The sequence below is a fragment of the Glandiceps talaboti genome, chromosome 15 (assembly GCF_964340395.1).
Source record: "Glandiceps talaboti chromosome 15, keGlaTala1.1, whole genome shotgun sequence".
Classification (NCBI taxonomy): Eukaryota; Metazoa; Hemichordata; class Enteropneusta; family Spengelidae; genus Glandiceps; species Glandiceps talaboti.
In genome coordinates, this window is record NC_135563.1 from 6147528 (window position 1) to 6156921 (window position 9394).

Sequence of the window (9394 nt, forward strand, 5' to 3'; positions counted from 1 at the left end):
TATGTTATTCTCCAATGTTTTTCTTCCTTCAGCCGGAAAATACTCATGACCTAAAGGGTTGTCACTACTCGTTGGTCACTCGTACTTTCCTTGGCTAAACGAAGAGAAATAGCGGGGAATAACATCATATATATATATATATATATATATATATATATATATATATATATATATATATATATATATATATATATATATATATATATATATATATATGTGTGTGTGTATGTGTGTGTGTGTGTGTGTGTGTGTGTGTGTGTGTGTGTGTGTGTGTGTGTGTAAAGTGTGTAAAGTAAATGGAACATTTTAACAATTTAATATTAAATACGCTCTAATATCCTCTTGTACGTGATTTTTCTGCAATGTCTTTCAAATTAATTTCAGAAAAAGTGGCATCTTATAATTTTGAGCTGCTTTGATATAGGAATACCCAGCACGCAGTACATGTGAATCTTGTAAGATGTAATTCTTATAACATCACGTTTCATATGGGATTTATGCGTAAATTGAAATGTCAAGCAACGTTTGAAAAGCCGTTGCTGCAGGTACCGTGATTATGCGACGGTAAAAGATTAGACCATTATAAGAGTTTATTTGATGAGCACACTAGTGTCTTGACCGCAGTTTAACTCTGTTTCAAAATGCATAACCGAAGGAAAAATCTCAATGCCAGAGAAGCCTGTTTACGCTGTATGGGGACCCTCCTTGTTAGCGTCCCATAAAGCATGAGTAACTCTGTACCCTGGATGACAGAAACATTTATATCAAAAAAGCTTATTCTGTGCAACTAATACAAGCATGAGATTCAATCAAATTTATGACGTTACTGTGTTATTTAGTTGATAATGTTTTCATCATCATCATCATCATCATCATCATCATCATCATCATCATCATCATCATCATCATTGGACAATAAATGATAATACGTCATCGTTTTCTTGATTTGGTCTTATGCAATCATAAAGTTGAAGACTCTCAGAAAGCGTATCCATGCAAAGAATGAAAAGAGACAGTGTGTCTGTGACCATAAGGCACTCGTGCAACGTATCGTTTAAATACAGCCATTTGCGATATTACAATGTTAATGGTGTCATTGGAAAGCTCTCACGCAGGTTTCTACGAAAACATCCAACATCTATTGATTCGTTGCCACGCACGACTAACCGATCGAATTACCCCATCTAAGGCATTTACCTCACTCTCTCCTTGGATAGCATCATAAACGCCGTCACAACGTATGGAATCCTACGGTTTTTCATAAGGCATATATGTTGTTTGTTCATGTAGCCATTCCATTTAACAACACAAATATTTCCTCGATTTTAGAAGAGCGCAGCTGATATACTGATGGAAAAGTGGGTGATTGCAAATTTTAAAAAAAACAAAAACATTTACCTGTCCAGTGATTATGTTATCCTACTGTCGACACTTTGATCCTACATGTTTACATTATGTAATATCTGATGTAAACTATGCAAGACGATTATTTTCAAGAGAAAGTGATGAAAATGTCGTATTTTTGTTTTTCTTGTAGTCATTTTAGCAGGAATTTCATCAGACTGGTTTTATTATTTTTTTTAGAAATATACAAAGTGTGCTGTACATGTGTTCTAAATAGATGAATACAGTGTACAAATGAAAGTATTCAAAGATGTTGTCACTGAATGCAAAGATAGCTGAAAATTGATTGGTTCAAATCATAAATTGCTTTGTATTTGCGTGAAAATCACCCTAAGACATTTAGAGGAAGTGACACGAAGATTGTTTTGTTATATTGAAAGGCATTTTAAGTCGTGTTTGGTGAGGGCGCTGTAAGCGTTGCTTCACTCTTCAAAGTACTGACTAACACATTACATGCAGGTATATGACACAAAGGACTTACGAGAGGTATTCCGTTAGTGGTTTCTTTTAGTTTTATTTCTTCTCGAAATGTCCCTTTATCTGATAATTGTCATTCCATGTACGAAGTAGGGTGATATCCCATAATATAAAGCAAAAAATGATGTACATGAAGTTAGTAGTGTTTGCTTTGTCATTCTCAATCAGATTTGTCCAAACGGATAATGATTGTTTCTGCAAATGATCTTGTAGCTTTTGATTCAGTCAATGCAATGTTTCATTCTTAAATAAGGAAAAAATTGGGATTTAAGAATATTTTTACTCTAAATCAGCCTAGTTGTGAAGCCTACAAAAACGCCCAACCATATTTTCAACGTTTACCCTAGAGATGCATTCCACACTACAAGTGGGTAAAACTCGTCAAGCATAAGTGCTATGCTTAAACCAACTTATATATCTATAAGCGAGAGAATAATCAAGTAATGGTTACTTCTCCTTGACAGTAGAAACTAGGACGCAAAAATATACATTGCCTGTTTTGAATAACCAAAAGGCATACGCATTTACTAGTGTGTATTTTATATAATGATATATCGGTGCTTCAACTATTTAGAATTAGGTTTAGATACCAGCGGCAATATTACTCTTCAGTTCATAGAAACAGTGAGAATGTCTCCTCCCTGGGGAATACGAACTTCTTCCTGGAAATAGGGATCACCATATTATATTAATGAAATGTCATGTATGACAGAAATGATTGTGGATTTAGTGTCAAATTCAGTCGACGTAGCTTTGATCAAAAAAATGACAAGTCCTTTTGCGTACGTCAAACATTATTACCAACGTTTCGACCTAACACAGAAGGTCTTATTTAGAGTAGAGTTAATGTTCTGAAACAATTATATCTGATATAACCTTTTGTAATATACGTACCCTGAAAAAAATGGCCGTGCACAATTACAGAGGACTGTCAGGGCAATGCAAAATGTACGGAAATAGTTTGAAGACGACAAGTGTACGGAATTTCTTTTGACGGCATATCAGTGTAGGTCATTCAAGGTCTTCTTTCACAATCTTTATACCCCGAAGAATAATGTGCTAGCCATTCGTTATAAGACTGAACAAAGTTCAAGTATTGCAAGCTGGAAAAAGTACCTTTAAGTTAGTAAAGTGATTACTTTGTGTGTAATGATAGTGTTTCATCAAGCTGCAGCACTTTACACACTGTGTTGGCTACTAATGGAAAGTCGACTGAGTGGACTCGTAGTAATGGTAGCATAACAACTATATATCTAACTTTTGGTGATATCTAGACGATGTTTTGTAACACAGTGTCACTCTAATCATTGACTATTTACAACTCTTAGTATTCAAGCAAAATGTTTGCACGATTTGCCGCAGTCATTCACATACAGCATCAATATCAGGTGTAAAAGTATACTGTTTCAATTGCTTCAAGATATTCAGCTCAGTATGTGGTGTCTCTGAATGTAATCAATCTGTAACGATGTTAGCAGAGCAAAGTAAGTAAATAGTCAATGAATAGAGTTTTAAATGGATACCGAGCTACATATACTAAATGGTTTTGATGGCTATCATTCACTGTAATGAGACTTAATAGCTAGCAGAAAACATTGTTTACAAAATGACTTCATTAGACAGCTTTAGGCCACATACCTGGCTTATAATTAAAGCAATTAAAAGAGTATACTTTACATTTGATATAAGTGTTATATAATTGAGCGTGACAAATAAAGAAAGTGCCTTACTTCAATGTTAAGGGTTGTGCCTGCGTTGCATTGCTAACATTGTTAAAACTGACTGCAATCAAAATAATCACACCTTGAGCTGCTGATGAAATCAATTGAAACAATATGCATTTTACATAATCTTGATGTGACCACAATAAACGACCATGGCACAGTGCACGTGCAAAGTGGGATCACTTTACTTTATATGTGGTACAGCTGTAGGTTGCAGCTATTTTTTGAAGGAATATCGAAACACAAAATAACCTTTGCAAATCTTGTAAAATCGAGTATATTGTACGTAGATGTAGACGAAGTGCCTAGACCCTGATTGATAATTGAAGAACCATTCACAGCGCATATTAAAGGCTAATGCATGAACGAAGTGGAATGGCTTCGGGGGATATAACCAAATGGAAAAACTGTTTATCGTACTTATATAGTTTAATACATAAATACTCTACAACAAACTCCGTAAAAATGGTAGTGCTTGTCTTATTGACCACAGGAGCATTGACACAGCACACTGTAATGAGACCTTAACTATTTTCTCTCTCTCAAGATTGGATTGTAAATCTAGGGTCCGTAAATAATTTGGCTAGCTGATGTTATGTAGGACTAAAATGCAAAATAGAACAGAATTGTATGCATTTATACATGCAAACCTTCCGTAACATTACTACAAAGGACAACTCACTTCGTTTTCAAAGCTAATTATCCTGCAGTGATAATATATGTAATTCAAATTCCCCCTTTTTTCAATGTAAACCAGACTTGATTAGAATATTGGGAAAACAATTTTTTAGAAGTGGAAATATACACGTAGATGTCAGAAACTGTCACGGTTAATTTCATGATCTCGTGATTTGCAGAATGGTTGTAAGAGAGGTGGCTATTGCGTCTAGTATGTCAAATTTCAGTTTTTAGGATTGGGTGTCATTTTGACATTGCCATGACAACGGGTCTGCAATCTCTTTGATGCTATTAATCAAATGACAGGTCATTTGCTATTGGTGAAACAATCCACTAGACAGTTGTGTCAAAGCACCGTTATTTCAAATCCAGGATGCTGACGACACGTTCAGCTTTTCACGACCTGTATATACCATGCAGACCACTCAGCAAACTACTCGCTTACTTATACCGGTAATTCAATATACTATCAGACACTTTCGACATTCATGAACAGAAAGTCCTATACACCGACAAACACTTTGATTGCACTATTGATAATTTAGTTAGCAAAACATCACATAATACAATGTATTACTATTGATATGTTCTTAACAAGACGAAGTGACTTACAATGACCATGATTTGTCAGTATCTCAGTAACATTTCATCTTTACGTGGTCCTTGGGTAACCTTTCAATTATCCTTTATCAAACGTTTGACGATGAATGCAATCGTGTGCAAAGAGAACGACCGTCTGATACGTGTACGGAAAGTGTGAAGGTACTTTCAAAAACTATCATTTAAGGTTAATGTCTCGTATACTGTCAAATTGCTGTAAAAATCATCGAATCATCGAACGTATTTTTTAAAAAGCAAATGTTAACGTTTTCCATACATAACACAACTTAGAATGCAATAATCAACAATATTTGACCCAGATTATGGCTATGTATACATTCCAAAAGCATAACTCAAACACTATAACAATCCATGACTAATCACGGCCAAGCCATGTTTTTTAATCACATCCTATGTTTACATTTGATTGAGAACACCACTCCAGGAAATAGAGACATTTTTATAATGTTCATGACATTGATTGTACATCACCTACATTACTTGCGAATTTGGTCTTTTGCCTTTATGGGGTATCTTTGCTATGGGCCATTGCATGATATGTGTCAGCAGAAATAATATATTCATGGCTACATGAATATTCATGACTCCTGAGTGCTTATTCGAATCAGAGACAAGGGAGAAAGTGTTCGATTCCCTTTGTAGTGTAAAACATCATAGCAAAGATACTCTCCTATAAATGGACAAGATCAACAAGCTGATGAAAAATCATGAAATGACTCTCCAGAACCCATAATGTATGAAAGTGTCTCAGAAGCAATACCAAATTATATCGTCTTGAGGGAATGGTTCGTCAAATGTTTTGAAATTATGAAAGACAAGATTTCTCCTTGAAAACAAGATTTAAGGCTATACATTCTTATTATCTGTTTGAGGATACGACATTGAAAATAGATTGGCCGTGATTGGTTTCATTTTGAACCTATATCACGTACATCAAGGAATATCTTATGAAAGAATTATGTTAATTTTGTGATAATCGGCAACTCGTTGTAATGTGGGATTTTTAACGAGTATTTTTACATTCAACCATCGCTCAGGCTGCTAACAATCTTTCAATTATTTGCTATTTGAATGGATTGCTTACTGTTATTTCCATGTTTTGTAAAATACTTATCAAAGTGCAAAATTCTAGTTTAACAAGAAATGTATTCAAAGCCATGATCTATACAGCGAAAGTTATTGCTAGAAGTCCACATGATTGAATGTTTGGAGCACCCATTGAATAACCGTATTACAATTAAACTGCGTGATGCCGACTTCTCCAAAAGATCTTGTGATTTTCGTACCCGTGTCATTAAAATACAAAATGATACTTTCAACGATAGCCTATACAGGAGTCAGGAAGTCGACCTTGCAATCGTTCACGTTCTCTCCAACTCCATACTGAGAGTCTATTTTCTTGAATAACATGTATAAAAGCTAATCGGTTGAATAAGTCGATATTATGATGAGTCAAATACCCGTATGCGACCTTGTTGGCCATATACAAATATATGACCTTTGCACAAATAACCTTCATCATCAAAATTATAATATGCTAATTTGATATCTTACAATTAATGGTTGTAGATAATATGGCGGAACAAAAAAGTTTGAATTACAAAGTTCACTGGCTGTGTTACCTCCACGGAGGATGTTGCAATCGGCATACACATGTAATAAACCGTAAAATCATAGTTTAGCGTTTGTTAAACTAGGGTTGTATAACACCCTGGGGATAATAACGTCTGTCCTAAACTCAGATAATACTTCACTGTGTTTCACCTTCAGGTATGTAGTTGTACTCACATAGAAAATCACATGAAAGCTGAACTATAATGAGCTCATAGTTACAGTGTACTAGTAGACACCTATCTTGTCCAAGCATGTATATTCAGTTTTACGTTGAAAATGTCGCCTTTTTTTCTTTATCAATATAACATGCATGACATTCGATTCATTTATTTCAATAATGACTGTTTTCAAGTTGGACATTGGCGCTCTGACGATCTAAGACGATCAAATGATGGTTTATACCTTGTTTAATATTGGCGTCATCAAGTTCGGTGTTATTTATATATATTCTCCTTTGAGTGACTTTTAAAATCACGTGTCACATAAATCTATATATGAACTGTATATTGAGGTTAACAAGAAAATTGATATGAGTGCATATAGAGAGAGAGAGAGAGAGAGAGAGAGAGAGAGAGAGAGAGAGAGAGAGAGAGAGAGAGAGAGAGAGAGAGAGAGAGAGAGAGAGAGAGAGAGAGAGAGAGAGAGAGAGAGAGAGAGAGAGAGAGAGAGAGAGAGAGAGAGAGAGAGAGCACCTCTTCATCGGTGGATCTCCTGTTCTGTCATATTTGGGGTCAGAACTGTATGGTTCACGATTTTATTTATATAAAGAACCTCAGTGTAAAATTAGAACTCGATGGTCTCAACAACACTAAAGGTTTCCAAAAGTTTTCTCTAGCTTTAGCCCTGTTAATTAGTTAACAGAGCGTCATCAGGACAGTACATCAGTAAATGCTAGAGCAGTAATCAATGCAAATTAAATCTAGGGTGTACAAAGCTAAGTAAAACCATAGACCCGACTTGTCACGCACGATGATGCATATTGACGGCGTCATGGTGGCTCATGGTTGCTTGCATATGTTACAATGTTCACACGTATATTAGGTTATTTAGTGAAGTTTACTCATTTTTCAATATTTGGTAAATCGAATATATGTGCCTCCATGACTTTTACTTATTATTAAGAACTGATTTACCCCAGGATCTTTTTTGCAGCTGGGTCTATTACAAGAATGGTTATTTAATTATATACACATATTAGTTCCTGAGTGATATACGAAACAAATACTACCTCTGGGATAATCATATTAGTATATCATATTAAACATAGGACAGATAAGTGGAAACGTTATTTTGTCGAAGCGTTGTCTGAGATAGCTTAGTCTTTAGATGTATATTTGATGTGACGGCAAGATGGTGTATGATACTGGATACTGTTGTAGAGTGAAATGAAAGCCGAAGGAGCTGTACAGAGGACAAGAACGAGAATGCTTTCATAGAAATAGTCATGGTGAATTTATGATCAAATGTGAAATTAAAAGCCTTTTGCATAGCGCAATTGTAAATTATGAAAAGCAAATTTTGTTGAGCTGAATAAATTAAAATACAATAGCATGTGCTCAAAGAAACAAACGCCGTGCCTGGAAATAACATCTTTTTGTGTTATATGCATTTTTCTAACGAACCCATTTAGGTAAGCAGATTATACACGAAAATTGTACTACAACCAGGATCAGAGTTGTGTAGAAAGTACAGTGAATGCAACGCCATTGTAAGTGAAATATTCTCATGTTTTCTCTTTGACTCTGTCACTTAGTGGAAGCGTCAGTGAAGATGTGTGTAACATGTATCAATGATAGTTGTATTTGGTACGGATAGAATGTTACAATGTAACACTCACAGATATTAATATTCTATTTGGTGGAGACAGTGGTTTGAATAATGTCTCAGCATTGTGTTGTCTGGGATAACACCAATTGTTTTTGGTTTTGAAATTGCTGTGTCTGATAGCCTCGATTAAGAACCATTTTTGTGAAACACTGTTGCAGTTACACTCATACAATTACTGCAGCCTAATGAACCCAGGGACTTTCACTGAGATGTGTTGTCAAACGATTCAATTATACTTATGTTGCCTAGACTGTACTTTCCACACAACGACGGTCTTGGTTGCAGCTGCAACTTGGACGCTTTTACCTTCTGAAAGAGAAGGTTGTAATATGGGGATGTTTGTTTGTTTGTTTGTTTGTTTGTTTGTTTGTTTGTTTGTTTGTTTGTTTGTTTGTTTGTGTGTGTGTATGTGTGTGTTTGTGCGGTGTGTGTTTGTGTACCTTAGTTTTGCCTGTGTGAATATATGATCACGTATTTGTGTGTCTGTCATCATCTAAAAACGGCTAGCACAATTCAAACAAATTTTGGTACACACATTCTTTTATCGTGTTATGCATTATGCATTCATGATTGGTTTCCATCACATGAGTTAATTGACCTATTTGACCCGACATGGTCTCTTTTTCTAGTCTTGAAACTGCTCCTGTCTTATAAATCATGCCCCACATATGCCAAGTGAAAGATGGGTATGTTGAAACTAGTCATTTTCAAAGCCAAACCATTGCAATCTGTGGACGTGACAAGTGTTCTGTATCAAATACAGCATGCCACGTGAAAGAGAGAGACGAAAACTGCCCATTTTCATGTGTTTCATATAAATGGTGTCTACACCCGTCCTCATACTGTGTACTTTAATTTGTCAATATAATTTCGTAACATTTCGTAATGTTTATTTAACCGAATTATATCAACCACGTTTGATTTTATCTCTTGGAAAAAAAAGTACAAAGTCGCATATACATCGGTATGTGAACCCCTTCTACTTCGCATACACTTGTATTTATCCATTTCATGAAGCTAGTCAAGTCTCGGCAAAGTGAATTCGAACG